Source organism: Xenopus laevis, chromosome 3S (genome assembly GCF_017654675.1).
Source record: "Xenopus laevis strain J_2021 chromosome 3S, Xenopus_laevis_v10.1, whole genome shotgun sequence".
In the NCBI taxonomy this organism is placed as follows: Eukaryota; Metazoa; Chordata; class Amphibia; order Anura; family Pipidae; genus Xenopus; species Xenopus laevis.
In genome coordinates this window covers 57616491-57634292 of record NC_054376.1, presented here as the reverse complement: position 1 = coordinate 57634292, position 17802 = coordinate 57616491, and the positions used below count along the sequence as shown (strand labels likewise).

General features: G+C 36.7%; 1 long non-coding RNA gene across 1 annotated transcript in view; it reads right to left on the bottom strand.

The window, feature by feature from the left end:
* The window catches only part of LOC108712958, a 98360-nt gene extending 81240 nt beyond the window's left edge, over positions 1 to 17120 (bottom strand). The window contains exon 1 of the long non-coding RNA XR_001935079.2: positions 16624 to 17120. This is a non-coding gene — a long non-coding RNA (uncharacterized LOC108712958). The remainder of the gene's footprint in view (positions 1 to 16623) is intronic.
* Positions 17121 to 17802: the final 682 nt, after the last annotated feature.

Sequence of the window (17802 nt, the reverse complement as noted above, 5' to 3'; positions counted from 1 at the left end):
ATTAATTTTGACTACTGGGTTAGTTTGCTTTATAACTTTTTTTAAATGTGCATCTGTGGGTAAATTAAGCATAGAAATTGAATAAATATGTTGGCACTAAACTGATTTCATACAAACAGTTCATGTTGAGACATAGAAAAAAAACTGCTTGAATTAAGATTACATTTTAACATGTAAATGGCCTTGTTGACTTTTAATTTATAACGAGCATGATTTTAATGATGCCAATCTTGTCTTCTCAAGTCTGCTTTGAGACCCTTTAAAGAACCCTTAGTGTGCTGCTTAAAAACACAAAAGTAATTCACCATCTGGAGATACCTCCAATTACTTATTCTGAGCAAATGCAACACAATTACAATAGGATGTTTATTGCAACATAAATGAGCTGGGAAAAATACAAATATAGTTATTTTCCCTAAAGCCATAGCAAACCTTGCTAAGACATTTCTTGTTGTGCAACCTTTACACTTTCATTATAAAATGCAGGACAGATTAGGTTAACAGTTACTGAACAGTTATGGAAATTAAGAACAGGCACACACAAGTTGTAATATAATGTAAAATAGTTTGCCAAGTAATGGCTTCCTCCTTCCTTCCTCCAGCATCACTTATTTAGTATATTATTATTAACATGTATTTATATAGCACAAACATATTGCTTATTACTGTATACTGTAAATTATAATATAAATATCTATTGTAGTATATTTACTCATGGTGCTTTTCTGAGCATGTTTATAAGTTACATATGTTTTTTTTAGCTGTTTCTGAGATATTTGCATTTTTAGACTGCCAACAGCAAGGATTGGGATCAATGGAATATAGAAAGTGCATAGACAATTAAGGTCACTGACACTCTGAGCTTTCAAAGAGATCTGTTGAACCAAACATGATATTAGTAGAATGTTTAGTAGTAATAATAATATTAAAAAAAAAATATGTAACTTGCCATAAAAAAACCAAGTTGAGTAAATGTATTCAATCCCAAGGCAAACAGGGCCAAAGATTGCAAATGTTGGACTTATGGGAAAGAGAAGAAAATTGCACCAACAAGTCATGATCTGGATACAATGGCTAGAAAAACAACCAAAGGAGCTGAACATCCCAATAAGGAGAACTAGACAGATGAAGAATCATTGGGCATTGGGTAATATAGCCTCTCAATAAAAACATGACAGCTGTGGCCATATATGGGTATAGTCATATAGTGTGTTTTTGTGAGTTAGACCTTGACCATGAATATGCCAATTTACAGTGTGTATTCATGAGCATGTGAATATTCATGTGCATAAAGTCTGTGAAAAGCTAACCAAATTGCTTTAATTTCAACCTCAACTGGGTTTTAGAAGAATGTGACTAAAAGGGGTTAAATCAAGGTAATGCGCAGTAGACCTACCCGTGACATTGGTCATACATAACATTTGGGCAGCTATAGGATTTTTTTTTATTTTGCTTAAAACATTGCAGTTCAAACCTGTAAACTGGGTAGGTGTTATTTGTAGGATGATGAAACAAGATCTTGTTAGAAAGCATTTATTGAATTGACAGAGAGAGTTAATCGACTTAGCATATTTTAATTCACATGAGGTTTTCTTGTTACACGATAGATTTGAATGCTCAATTACTGGTTTAATCCTTTGGAGACTGAAGTCATGTTTCTTCCTTTCTAATTGTGGAATCTGTTATAGTAATTTTTGCAAAGTGTACACTTAAAATAATTGAGCATAGACATCTGGGATATAAAGTTTGTAGACATGCAAATCTGTTTTTAATACCTAGTAAAGAACCCATTTTTTTTGTTTTTTTGTAGAGTAAAATAATCTTTGGCTAAAGAATGAAATTTGGAATCTTAACAAAAAGCTGACTTTTCAGTAATGTTTCAGACAAGACAAAATTCAGTTCTTCCATGGAAAAGATTATGTAAAGCTCTTACACATGGGTGTTTTTGCCCTGTGCTCCCCTACATTCTGTTTTAATCTGTTCAACCACAGGGGAGTTTAGGACTAAACCTATCCAATTCTTCCTTATGCACTGAATACAGGTGGAACACAGCATGTTGCTTTCCACCTGCATTTGGCGCTTACATAATGCATCATGAATACACGCCCATAAGGAAGAACTGGATACGCTTAGTCCTGCTCCGCCTCCCCCCCCGCAGCTGAATGGATTAAAATGGAATGCAAGGGAGTGCAGGGCAAAATGCCCATATGTAAAATCCCTTAGGATCTATTGATCTAGTAGTATCAGCTCATTGTCTGAGAAAGACCACGATTTTTCATAAATGAATCAGATGAAAATTGAGCATAGGACTGGCCAGATATGGGATGACTTTGACGTAGTTGGCCAGCTTTAATATATTGCAATATATGGACAAACAATCCCTGTTTTGTTTAAAGGGTAAGGCATTTTTCAGTAGCAGTATGCACAAAGGGGCAAATTCACTAAGCGCCGAAGCGCCGAACGCTAGCGTCAATTCGCTAGCGTTGGGCATTTTCGTTACTTCGCAAATTCACTAAAGAACGCTGGCGTAGATTCGCTAGTGTTACTTCGCACCCTTACACCTGGCGAATTTTCGCTACGGACGTAACTACGCAAATTCACTAACGCGCGCAGTGTACTGAATGCTACCTTTTACGCTAGACTTCCATCGCCACCTCAGACCAGGCGAAGCGCAATAGAGTAGATAGGGATTGCTTCAAAAAAAGTCAAAATTTTTTCTAAGTCCCAAAAAACGCTGGCGTGTTTTCTACATTATGGGTGATAGGCTGAAAAAGATCGAAAAATTTTTAGGGCTCCCCTCCTTCCCCCCTACATTTCCTGACTCATGGCAACTTACCTATACAGTGGGCACATGTGTAGGGCAAAATACAATTTTTATTTGATGTTTTGAAGGTTTTCTAGGCATTTGTAGTGCTGATGCGTATTCCTCCATTCAAATTTGAATTTGGCGCCGTATGCAAATTAACCTTCGCTAGCGTAACTTCGCTTCACTTAGTGAATCAACGCTAGCGCAACTTTGCAACCTTACGCTACCCCTGTGCGCAACTTCGGATTTTAGTGAATTTGTGGAGCGCTGGCGAAACTACGCCTGGCGAAGTGCGGCGAAGTGCGGCGAAGCGCGGCGAAGTTGCGCCTGGCGCACCTACGAATCTTAGTGAATTTGCCCCAAAATGTCTCAATGTCTTCACATATTGATAATGGGTTGAGTGCAGAGGACCTCTTGTATTTGTCTACATGATTTTTCATGGTCAGTTATGAGTTGTCCATATAACTTAAGAATAATCTTTTTATTATTTGTTGTTTTTTGCTAAGGAAATTTCATGTTTCTCCAAAATGTCAACAGGTTTGGCCTGCTGGTCTACTTCTTAAAATGTGTGTTTTTTAGGTCCTGAAGTTCCACTTTATGTCCAGTTGGTGTGCCACATTCCATCAAAGCATATCACACGGCAATTATAAATATACATAAGGGCTCTAAAACACAAGTGTATTTTCCAGCATTTTTTATGTGTTTGACGTGCATTAAAATGTTTAAGCACGAAAAAAAACAACACATTAGCTAATTGATTCCATTATATACTGCCAGGCTGTACATTTGAGTGTGTTTATTTAGATGCAACATGCTGAGTTTTCTTGTGCTTGACACAAGTTCAGCTATCAATAGAAAAGATGGATGCTTTTGGAATGGAAAAAACATGCTTAGCTGTGTGAAAAAAAGTGTTTACAAAATATGTGTTTTTTCGCTATCAGTGTGCGTTTGACAAACACATAAGCAAATGACCATGTATATAGGGTTTTAAACGCTTGTGAAGTTGCGCTAGTGATAATACGATAAGCAGTTCGAAGTTACGCTAGCGATGTGTAATTAGCATACGGCGTGAAGTTAAAGTACAATACAAAAGTACAATGTTGCAGTAGCTACATTACACAAGGCCAGGGAACCATAATAAAAGAAAATAGAGTTGTTATATTGCCCAACACATGTGCCTACTGTATAGTTTAGGTGCCATATGTTAGAAAATGTAGGGGGAAGGAGGGACAGGAGAAGCCTATCACCCTGTAAAAAGTAAAAGACGCCAGCGTTTCCAATTTTTTTTTGAGGAACTCCTATCTACTCTACTGAACTTCGCCTGGTCTGAGGTGGCAAAGGCAAGTCTTGCACAAGAGGTAACGTTCATTAAAATCCTCATCTTAGTGAATTTGCTTAGTTACGTCCATTCACCAGAGCGAAAATCGCCTGGCGTTAGAGTGCAAAGTAGCGATATCAAATGACACATTTTAGCTGGTTTATTGGATGGGCTTAGTCAGCCTAATGGGGTTAGTAAATTCAGGTTTAAGCTTGGCGTACATGTAGAGATCCACTAGTTTGGCAAGGTCATCATATGAGTAGATGTTTTCCTAATTTGGCCATCCAGATGTTAAGACAAATAAAGTTGATACAAACATTTGTCCTGGGAACACAAATGGATACATAACAGGATACTATGCTCACTCTGGATGGATTCTCAGACCAGCTTGATAGACATTTGACTGATGCCTCAACTTATCTATTTAATAGTTCACAATTTAGGCCCCACCCATGGAGATATAGATCTTCCTCTGTTTATCAGCAATCAATTACTCTGGCTTGCAAGCCATTTGTCAGGAAGCTAAAAAAAATTCACTTGTTTTTCCATCAGTTGCCTGAACATGGCTGGCCAATTATAAATAAATGTACATATTATTAAAGATATTTTCTAAGGTTATTTAATTTTTTTTTTTTTTTTAAATGTATGTCTCAACAAAGTTTGCTAATTTGGTTTTAAAATAATTTGACTAGCCGTAAAATCCTGCTGCCATTTAATAGCAAAGGTATTGTAGTGGTAAATAAAATAAAATGTTTTACTGTCATAATGAAGAAAATACAGTTTAGAAATTAGATGCCTTTTGTATGTTTGTGTAGCAATAAAGGTTAAAATTTGCATTCAAATTATGCTTTTTAAAAAGTTCAGTCCATCACTTAATGGTTGTGGATAGCGGAACTGTTTAAATAAACTGCACTGACTTTTGCTAAAATGTACTATGTTAAACAGTAAATTTGCTTTGTTTCTTTAATGAGCTCACTAAACTACTTTCAAACATTCAATTAAAACTTAACTTCCAACAATAACATATAGTGGCAAAAGCATATTAAGATTAGGTACCTAATTTGAGCAAGCAAAGAACTTCGAAGAAAGAGGATGTTAGGATGAGGCAAGCTTCTACGGACAAGAAAGGGCTATGCTTGCTATGCCCCCATTATGCCTTAGCCCTGCCCCATGATCGTGCTCCCTGCTTGGCTACTTTGGAGGATTGTAAGTGACATTTAAATGCATTTCAATGGAGTGGGAAAGTAAGGATTTGGAATTGACATGTCTGAAGTGTAAGTCAGTGCTTAGCATAGTGATTGGAGTTATTGGGGTGCCTAACATATTAGCACCCACAATAAATCCATCTTTCCAAGAATAAGGGGGTTATCAAAATTCAAAAAGTTCTCACTATTTTCTGATAACTATTCCAAACAAATCCGCATAGACTATTCCCCCCCCCCTATTTATCAATAAATTTCTCCAAAAATGTATTGTGCAGGAAAAAAAATCAATAAAAACATGAAAAAATTCAAATTGTACACATTTTTCAGATTTGTTGCAGAAACTGCGACTTTTTTTTCAGATTTGATGGCCAAAACCTGTGACTTTTTCAGATTGGATGCCCGAAAACCACAAAATCTTCGGATTATTGAATGAAACCCAGCACAAATCAGAATATAAACAGGACAACGGCCATTGACTTCTACATGAACTTGGCAGATCTGAGTTGGAGTACTTTTTTTATTCTGACGTTTAATACCATCAGGGCTTAATAAATCACAAAAAAACTCAAGTTTTTTCCCTACGAAAAAGTTTTTCCCTTTAAAAGTCCAAAAAAATCTGACTATAATAAATTAACCCCCTTAAAAAAAAGCTTAAAAAGCCCATTGCTGTCCAATAAATAAAGAAGGACCTTTCTTCTAACAGAAAGCAATTTTAACCTGAAGACAATATTTTGTGTATAGCACGAGGCATGTGAGTGAATACTTTATGTTCCAAGAAGGATTTTGCTTTTACAAAAGCCTTGATAAAACTCAGATGCACTTTCTCTGACAAATAGAGTCACAGACACAGTAAAAACAACCAATATGATAAAATAGTTGCTGTAAAGTGTTTTTTTTTTTATTTTTGCCTAACAATTGGCCTCCACCAGTGAATCTTTCAAACATCTGTCCCATTTACAGTGTAAAGGGATCATGATTCAGGCCTAAAGAACAATGATGAGGGTGTTTTGTGTCCAACGCACACATTTCTGCTTTGCATCACTTGTAACAGTTCAGTCCCATAAGTTGCATGTGAATACATTATTAAATACTGTATACAATTCTCAATACTTCCATCGCAAAAAATCCCAACAGGCTTGATGGTCAGAAATTTGCTTTCTGCCAGCCTATTTGAAATATGTTTTGGGTACACCGTAAATAAGGGCTTACATTCCTACCAACTTATCACCACCAAACATTAGGCAGAATTTAGGATATCCTTTGACACGACCTTTCAAACCTTGGCAACAAAATGCTAAATCACTAATTTTGATGCACAACCAGTATTTAGTCATTAGGGACAAAAAAGTATGTTTGCACCAAATAAACTTACATTACCTTCAAGCAAGTTTTAAAGGCTCACATTTAAAAAAAATTACACTATGCTGCCCCTACTGGCAAAATAAGAATTTTAACAATAGGGTCTATATTATCTCTTTCTGTTCATGCCCTGGCTTGGCCTAACTAGTATAGCATTTATCATACTGGCTGGATATCTAATTAATACTATACATATGAGGAAGGAAGAAACAAAAACGTGTGCAGAAGCACCATAGCAGCCTGTGCCGTCCTGGTTGATACTGGAACAATGGTAGGAAATGTGGCAAAACTAAGTTGGAGGCCTCATTCTTCAGCGGGACAAATAAACTGTATTGGATGGTTTACCCATCTCTTTGAATATAAACATCTGTGAACAGCATAATTTGTTTAAATGGTCCCTCTTGCTATTTTTTTGCTTATTTTGGCAATAGGAAGCGCACATTGGATTTTTTTAAAAGGTGAATCACACTATGGGCATTTTCAAATTGTAATATAGTACAAGGTCTAATGAACAATGTTACAGTACTTTGTAAAATATGATTTTTCAGGCTTATTGGTGATTTTAAAAAATGCATTCCACCCTTTTCTGACCACTCTGACACTATGGGCCACATTTACTTAGGAATAGAATAGAAAATACTTCGAATTTCGAAGTATTTTTTTGGCTACTTCGACCATCGAATTGGCTACTTCGACCTTCAACTAGACTTCGAATCGAACGATTCGAACTAAAAATCGTTCGACTATTCGACCATTTGATAGTCGAAGTACTGTCGAAAAAAACTTCGACCACCTACTTCGCCACCTAAAACCTTCCGAGCATCAATGTTAGCCTATGGGAAAGGTCCCCATACGCTTTCTAGCCAATTTCTGATTGAATGAGAAAATCATTCAATCGATGGATTAATATCCATCATTCGATCGAACGAATAGTGCTAAATCCTTCGACTTCGATATTCGAAGCCGAAGGATTTAACTTCGAGGGTCGAATATCGAGGGTTAATTAACCCTCGATAATCGACCATTAGTAAATGTGCCCCTAAAGGTAGTTCCTGACTCCACATTCTTTGTGGGTGGTGGGTTTGATCTACAGTACTTGCAACATTATTCTCAATAAAATTGCCATACTAACCTCTCTCCACTAAAGCAGATCAAACTACCTTATACAACTGTATATTACAACATCAATTAAAGGTTGAAAAGAAAGATTCAAACTTGCCGTCTATTTAAATTTTAATATTGTCTCTGTCATCTGTACTGTTTTTGTTTAATCTTCCCATTCCTTTTCTTCTTCATTGTGTGCTCTTGTTCTTAGGAATATGCAGACTTTATTAGTCAGCTCAGCTTTCAAGCTCACTGCACGTTTTGTGTTTGAGAATTGGGAATCAGGTATATTTACAGGCAGCCTAGGGGAAGAGTTGGGCAGGAGGAGCCTTTGGAGATAATGAGGGTTGACATCTGCAACATTGATCCTTCATTATAGATATTGTTAGAAGAATTGTGACCACCGTGGGCTTTGGCATAACAGAGCAGAGAGAGGAAAAGGCAGCATATGAAATAAGTTCTTTACTAGTTATCATACTGGATTGATGGTGTAACATTGACATATCTGGTAGATTTTTTAAGAGATATTTTTGTTTATATTTTGATCTCACTTGTAATGAATCATTTCCAAATATATAGGTCAAGTCTTTTATTCAGTCCTGGTTAAAATAATTTCTTGGTGGCTTGCAGGGATGTTTGTATTATACTATAGTTTAATAGCTGGCTACATTTTCTAAAATCTGTTTTTTTAATCTCAATGGCATCGCTGGCTTATTGATTTTCACCAAATGTTGCTAAAATTGTGTATAAAATAGACATGCTGGCATGCTGGTGTTGATACTAAGGGGGTTATTTACTAAACTCCGAATGCAAAAATCACAAAAAATGTGTTGTTTTTTTTCTAAATTTATTAAACCCTGAGGGTGGAAAAGTCCAAATCTGAAAATCTGGCATCTCGTCCTGTCGAGGTTGCATATAAATCAATGGGAGAAGTCCCAATGATTTTTTTGATGTGCGCTGGGTTTTGTCCAATACACCGAAGTTTTCGGGTGAAAATTCGTTAAAATCGGATGAAAAATCAGAAGAAATCATGAAAATCTAATTATTACATTTTGTAATAATTAGAAAATGTAATAATTGTAAAATGTAATAATAAATAAGTGAAAAAAACCCAAGCGGATTTGATTGGAGTTTGTAGGCAGAAATATTGAGATAAATTTGGAGTTTGATAAATAACCCCCTAATTGTCTTGAGTTTTATTTACATTTCCACTTCTTTGTGTATATATTGCTAAAATGAATGTATCTTTTTTAGCTGTTAGTTCACAGGTGTTTTATTTACCTCTGAATCACAGCATAGATCTTATTCTTATTAATTATAGCATGTAGTGCCTGGATAAAGTTCTTGGGGGTGCAAAATCAAGACTGTTTATTTGTATCACCTATGTCGACTGGCAGCCTAAACAAGGTTTTTATTAGGGATGCACCGAATCCAGGATTTGGTTCGGGATTTGGCCATGATTCAGCCTTTTTCAGCAGGATTAGTATTCGGCCTAATCCTTCTGCCCGGCCGAGCGGAATCTGAATCCTAATTTGCATATGCAAATTAGAGGGAAAATCACATGACATTTTGTCACAAAACAAGGAAGTAAAAAATGTTTTCCCCTTCCCGCCCCTAATTTGCATACGCAAATTAGGATTTGGTTTGGTATTCGGCCGAATCTTTCGCAAAAGTTTCGGGGGTTCGGTTGAATCCAAAATAGTGGATTCGGTGCATCCCTTGTTTTTATGTTACCAAACTTGCCTTCAAGCCAAAAATAAGTACCTGCTTTGAGGCTACTGAAAACAACATCTAAGGGGTTTAAAGCAACATGTTGCTCACAAGCCACTGGTTGGGGGTCACTGGTCTATATAGATGTCAACCAGCAGGAACCTTTAAGTTCCAGCCTTATGGAAGACATTGCCTTAGACTAGCTTCAGCAAGGTTCAGATCACCAGGGCAGTAGCCTCCCAAGGAAACTCTGATTCATCTAAAGCAGAGGTCCCCAACCTTTTTTTTTACCAGTGAGCCACATTCAAATGTAAAAAGAGTTGGGGAGCAACACAAGCATGAAAAAGGGCTGTGATTGGCCATTTTGTAGCCCCTATGTGGACTGGCAACCTACAGGAGACTCTACTTGGCAGTATATGCAATTAATTCTTCCATGCCTGGAATTTAAAAATAAGAACCTGCTTTGAGGCCAGTGAGTGCAACATCCAAGGGGTTGGTGAACAACATGTTGCTCAGTAGCTACTGGTTGGGGACCACTGATCTAAAGGGATAGATATGAAAGTATCAGACCAGAATACTTGAGAAATAATTGAAACTTGTAATAAATGCAAGAATATATGCTGCACAAATTGCAAAACTGAATTATGGCAGCCTTTCTTGCTTGATTTCTTAGAAATCTCCCTGATTTTTCACATGATCTGTGAACCTTATAGCAGAAATAGTAATGAAGCTCAAGGTGTCATTGTCTGAATTAGTTAACGTAGATACAGAGCTTTATAAATACATAATTACAATAAAAGTTATAATAATAGAATAGTGTCCAATCACATGCTGAAAAGCAGGATACTAATAAGGAAAATCAGGCTGCTGTACAAAACATTCTTCTGCAGCTTTCACTTATTGCTCTGAAACCCAATACATCCTTCTTCTTGCAGCATGCTGCATTCCACCTGCATTTGGAGCTTACACGTGCCTGTGTGAGTACGGGTCCTTTTAAATGAATAAAGTTGTGTTCTTTCCTGCGCTCCCTGCAGCGGAACGCTTTAAACTGAACACAGAGGAGCACAGGCAAAACTGCTTGTCTGTACGAGCCCTAGTGGGGGTGCATTCTTTATCAGAACAGGTTAGGTGGGTGCTTTGTACGTGTGGTCTTAAATTAGGCTTTTCCTGGTTATTAAAGGGCTAGTTCAAATTGACAAAATGTATTTGTTTCAAATAGTCCCAGACAAGTACTCAATAGCATTCTTCTCATTTATTATAATTTTTAGTATTATTATTATTTTTAGTAAAATTGGTTCAAAAATAGAAAAAAATTGTGTTTTGCTATATTTAAAGCATGCTTTGTATATGTGAACTATCCATTTAAAGGAACAGTTCAGTGTAAAAAGAAAAACTGGGTAAATAAATAGGCTGTTTAATATAAAAAATGTTTCTAATATAGTTAGTTAGCCAAAAATGTAATGTATAAAGGCTGGAGTGACTGGATGTCTAATATAATAGCCAGAATAATACTTGCTATTTTACATCTTTTTAACTTTAGTTATTCAACTACTTGAAGGGGGGAGCACAACTGGGGCTCATTTATCAACACTGGGCAAATTTGCCCATGGGCAGTTACCTATAGCAACCAATCGGTGGTAAGCTTTTTAAAGCCAGCTGCAAGTAGAATGATGAATGCAGCAATTTGATTGGTTGCAATGGGTTACTGCCCATGGGCAAATTTGCCCAGTGTTGATAAATGACCCCCAGTGAGTTTGCCATTGATCCTTAGCATGCAGCTGAGATTCAAAAGCAAAATGGTAATAATCCATGTGCCCCCCAATAACCAATAAGAGTGCTGCATAGTTGGAAGTTGGATTTTTGCACTATATTGCACTATATTGCACCCATTTGGTAAATGTGCCACTATTTGCATTGTAATCAATGTGGGTATGCTAGACCACATTGTACAATGTTAGCTTCTAACCCAAGGATGCAACATATTTGCTTGATAAAAGGCCATTTGAGGCCTGAAACATCGATGTGATGCCCAGAAGTCTGCAATAAAGGCATTTCTATCTTACAAAGATTGAGTGGTGCTGTTCAATTACAATTTCTGCAACATATTTGCTTACATTACTAATAAAGGGATACTGTCATGGGAAAAACTTTTTTTCAAAATGCATCAGTTAATAGTGCAGCTCCAGCAGAATTCTGAACTGAAATCTGTTTCTCAAAAAAGCAAACAGATTATTTTATATTTAATTTTGAAATCTGGGGGGCTAGACATTTTTATCAGTTTCCCAGTTGACCCCAGTCATGTGATTTATGCTCTGACTTCAGTCACTCTTTACTGCAAGTTGGAGTGATATCACCCCCCTCCCTTTCGCCCCTTGCAGCCTGACAACAGAACAATGGGAAGTTAACCAGATAGCTGCTCCCCAACACAAGGTAATAGCTGCCTGGTAGATCTAAGAACAGCACTCAATAGTAAAATCCAGGTCCAACTGACACATTCAGTTACATTAAGTAGGAGCAACAACAGCCTGTCAGAAAGCACATGACAAGGCAAAATGACCTGAGATGGCTGCCTACACACCAATATTACAACTAAAAAAATACACTTGCTGGTTCTGGAATGACATTTTATATTGTAGAGTGAATTATTTGCAGTGTAAATAGTGTAATTTAGAAATAAAAACTACATCATGAAAATCATGACAGAATCCCTTTAACAATTAGAAGAGGTTGCCTTTATAACATAAACCCATTACAAGAGACATTCAATATAGGTCCTAGTTTTAATAGGCTTTTTTCCATTTCTTTAGATGGCAATTGTTAATAGTAAGTAAATAACCTGATTTTTTCATTAAGTATTCCAAAGCGTTCACACCATGCATGATCCTGACAATTTATACAACAGGGGAAATGTGACCAAGAGGGCTGGTTATTATGTTTCTTGATAAACCTTTGTAAAGCAATGCGCTGTTTTGGGTAATAGGCTTCATTCATTATTAGCCCAGTTCATTTCCATTTATACTTGGCTTTAACAATTAGTTAGAGCAGATGTGAAGGTGATGAAGAGGCTGGGACAGCCAGAGGTCAGCCACTGATAAATTAACTAGTATTATCAAAGGTGAAAGTGCCTCTTTACGCTTGTCAGTACCAAACAAAAGGGTAACATATCTTGTATAAACTCCAGTCTGGCCCAGCTGGAAATTTAACTCAACACTATATTTTGTCTGGAAGAATGGTGCTTGTTCCCCCTGCAGTGTAACCTGTTCAATGCTGCTAGACAACATCATGTTATAAAATAAACAATAATGTGATGTCTGGGTTTATTTCTTAGTGATCACTTCCTATAATGAATTCAAACAAATATGACTATGCAACAACTATACATATTAAAGGGATACTGTCATGGGAAAACATGTTTTTCAAAATGCATTAGTTAATAGTGCTGCTCCAGCAGACTTCAGCACTGAAATTCATTTTTCAAAGGAGCAAATGGATTTTTATATTTAATTTTGAAATCTGATATGGGGCTAGACATATTGTCAGTCTACCAGGTGCCCCCAGTCATGTGACTTGTGCTTTGATGTCAGTCACTCTTTACTTCTGCACTGCAAGTTGGAGTGATATCACCCGCATCCCTCCCCCCATTGAAGGCCATTAACAGAACAACGGGAAGGTAACCAGATAACCGCTCTCTGGTAGATAAAAGAACATCACTCAATAGAAAAAATCCACGTCCCACTGCAACTCATTCAGTTACATTGAGTAGGAGAAACAACAGAAAGCAGTTCCATAGTGTAGCACTGGCTCTTTCTGAAAGCACATGACCAGGCAAAATGACCTGAGATGGCTGCCTATACACCAATATTACAACTAAAAAAAATACACTTGTTTGGTTGGGAATGAAATTTTACATGGTAGAGTGAATTAACTGCAGTGTAAACAGTATAATTTAGAAGTAAAAACTACACCGAAATTTTTGAAAGAAAATTTCTAGATTTTTCAAATTCCACCAAATGACTCCAGATTGGTTCTAGGAGGTCCCCCATAGGCTAAAACAGCATTTTGGCAGGTCTTAGATGGTGAATAGTCAAAGTTGCATTTTTAAAGAGACAGTACATGATATTCAAATTTTAGAATTTTTTTCAAATTCAGTTCGAATTTGGACTATTCCCTTGTCAAATTACACAAAAAAAACCTAGAAATTTTAATTTCAATCCTTGATAAATCTGCCCCTATGTGCTTTTGAATATTGTACTGTGGCTGTAGGTGTTATTCGCCTAGGTATTCAGTTGATACAAAGTAAAATGGCGACACTAGGGCTCATTAAAAGTGGATTAAGATGCAAAGTACAAAAAAGGGGCACAAAGCACCATGTTTTTTGGACTTTTCCCTAGTTAAAACTGCTTTAAAGTCAAGACTCGCTGCACTCCCTCAATGAAGCACACAATGCATGGAGTTGCACTTAAATCAGCATCGGACTGGGGGTCTGGGGCCCACCAGGACTGTCACCTCATGGCCCGCAACACCCAGGCCCCCCACTCCAACCCTCTCTGACACCTGTGCCACCAGCCGGAGCTGCAACTCCCCTCCACACCTTTCTTTTAACTTGTTGCACCTTACCCACCAAGTTTTTTCCCAGTGTCCCCCCAGGCCAGTCCAATTCTGCACTTAATTCTGCACACAAAGCTGTCTACTTAGCAAATGTAGGGCTCTTACACACAGGCAGTTTTAATGCATTTTAAAAGCATGTATTTCTATTATATTTAAAAGACTGTATTACATTTATATGTGGTGCATTTTTGCCAGTTCCAAAAAACAACCTCTGTTCTATGGGTTTCTGAACGTAACTACAAACATGCACGACTGTAATGGAATCAATACGATCGCTCAATACACATTAAAAATACCCCGTCATGTAAAAGCCCTTATCTACACTCTCTAGAATGTTTTTGACTGGGGTCACTAAGCGGAACTTCACCCTACTATATACTCATATAATGTAATTTGTAATTTGGCACATTCTGTGGTTGCAAATATTAACCTCAGGTATTCATGATATAAAATAAATTGGTAACAAACACTAGGGCTCATAAAACAATGGAGCAACTTGCAAAGTTCACAAAGCACAATGTTTTTGCTCTTTGGTCCAGTGAGCAACCAGCTCCAGAAGCAAAACTTTGCACCTTGCTGTGTATGTTGTGCTGTTTTTGACAACAGTCTTAGACCAGGACCGAAATGTCGATCTGTATAACATGTTTTAAATCTTGGTAATAAAGAACTGGAGTTTTTTAATCCCAGTGTGCGCTCCATATAACTAAGAAAATGAATATAATATTGACCACGAGCTGTCTTTTCTCAGACAATTTATTTTACATAGGGCATCCAAAACTCAATACTGTATTTAAGGTAAACGCTCACAGTTTTCTCCAATGCATTAATTGCATACTTTTAATTAATCTGAATCTATATTCATCTATAATTTCTATTCCTATTTTTCTAAGGGCTCTTACAGACAAGAGCTTGAAGCTGCGCTCCCCCTGCGTTCCGTTTTTATGCGTTCAGCCGCAGGGGAGCGCAGGAGTAGACACATTCAGTTTTTTTCAATGGGGCTTTACTCACACAGGCGCATGTAGGCGCCAAACGCAGGAAAAATGCAGCATTTTGCATCTCAACCTGCATTCGGCGACTACATGCGCCTGTGTGAGTACAGCCCCATTGAAAAAAAATGAATGCGTCTACTCCTGCGCTCCCCTGCGGCTGAACGCATAAAAACGGAACGCAGGGGAGCGCAGCTTCAAACGCTTGTCTGTAAGAGCCCTAAAAGACTAAGTTTGCACCTTATGTGGGAGTTGGACCCACCCATGGCCATTTATTTTAAGTCATGCATCTTATTCATCAGTAAAGAGGGCATATGACCTGAATAACGGTGAGTATCCTAAGAGACCCCTTGTATTTATAATATGACACCTATTAACGTTAGTAGTGGTCACAATGCCACCTACTGCTTATTTTAAAAGATTAGTTATACATCACTGGTCTTAAATTGGAAACATTTACTAATAATGATCTGCACAGTTTATGAAATCGCATATTGAGTCAATATAGTCGATTTGCAAAAATGCAGTAAAACAAGGCATTTATTATTACAAACCACCCAAGCCATTTAGAGCCTAATAACCAAGTCAGTTTGGATATACAACTTTAAATTGGAATTTGCTGACCTCAATAGCTATAATAATCTTCATAGTCTACTTGGCAATATCACAAAACATTAATGTGGGAAATTAACAGAAAAGTGTATATTAAATTAACAGAAAAGTGTATATTGTTTTTTTATGTACTGGTCAAATGAAATAAATAACTGTGTGCAATGTTAATATAAAGAGAAAGTTCATTATCATGAATTAAGACTCCCAGTGTTCATTTCCTAATTCAGTTCATATAATATGAGAAAGGCTGTTCTGGAACGGTTTATTAAGGGTATTCATTTTCTTGAACGCTATATTTTAAAAGTTTTCATTTGTAATGCAGATAAGACCTGGGAAACCATTATAAACCATTTAAGGGATACTAAACTGAAGTGTTCCTGTTGAACTTGCTTAATAAAGCACAATGCCATATATATATATATATATATATATATATATATATATATATATATATATATATATATATATATATATATATATATATATATATATATTAGCAGACGTACCGACTGCTTACATTCAAGTTTTCACATGGGCACAGGTGATCCACATCCCATAGCTCATGACCTGAAGTAACAATTTAATATCAAAACAAATATGCTGGAGCAACTTAATTGCTGTAAGTTTATTGGCATTATGATCTCCATAATTTGTTAATACACTCTAATTCCAAAATATGGACTTACTCCAACTTTTTGGAGTAAGGAAGGCATTTTGGTGTACAGTGGTTCAAATCGGAAGCTGGAATTAAAATAGCTGGGTTACTTTTGCCTCCCTTTGTTGGTTGTTACTACTGAAAACATGTAAATTAAAAATAAAAAAAACATTTCAATAAATAACAGAGTTACAACAAAAAGGGTAAAATACATGGCTGCAGATTTAGTAAGGAAGAAAACATCCCCTGCGTTCTCTTACCTTTACAAGCAAGTCCACAATCAATCAGAAAATTTTTTAAAAAAATCCTTCAGTCTGAACAGAGTAGCTGTATCAGGTATACGTGTGTGGCTGAGCGCAGGTGGGCTAATCAGGGACCTGTGGGTAGTGCACACAACTGTGGTGCAAGTTTATTATGGAATTGTAACCCCCTCCCAAAATGTTCAGAATTAGGGTTGGTCAGTAAGGCATACTTGTTTTGTAAATTTCTCATTGGAATGTTTACTTGAAAGAAGGTTAGAAACACCAGTGCTTAATCAGGGGGATCCAGTGCAGAATTTGCTCCTAAATGCTTAGTTGAAAGACTAGTAGAGGCATTTTCCGTTTACCTGTTAAATGACTACACTAGCAAGGAACATGTATTAAATGTATTAATGACAACAGTCCCATTTAACCCTTTATGTGGCATTCAGTGTAAACTCTGACATACTGTATAAATACAGGTATGGGACCTGTTATCTGGAATACTTGGGACCTGGGGTTTTCAGGATAAGGGATCTTTCCATAAATTGGATCTCCATACCTTAAGTCTTCTAAAAAAAATAATTTATACATGAATAAAACCCAATAGGCTGGTTTTGCCTCCAATAAGGATTAATATAAATACTCTTACCAAATGGGTATATATATTTAAGTAAATATTGCCCTTTTACATCTCTTGCCTTGAACCACCATTTCGTGATGGTCTGTGTTCTGCCTCCGAGATCACCTGACCAGAAATACTACAACTCTATCTGTAACAGGAAGAAGTGTGGAAGCAAAAGACAGAAGTCTGTCTGCTAATTGGCTCATGTGACCTAACAAATTTGGTTTGGTATGTTTGTGTGCACCGTTTATCCTAGGATCCCAGGGGCGGCCAATTTTCTATTTATGATTACCCAATGACCCATAATACTTAAAAAAGTATATTATTATGAAATGGTTTATTTGCATGAAGCAGGGTTTTACATATAAGCTGATTTATTGTTTGGGGGGAATCCAGTTATCCGTAACCACCTAATTACAAATCCCATAGACTCCATTATATCCAAATAAACCAAATATTTAAAAATGATTTCCCTTTTCTCTATAATAAAAAGGAAAAAAATAATAAAAGTACCCAGTACATGATCCAAACTAAGATATACAGTAGTTAATCTTTAATGGAAATAAAATCAGCCT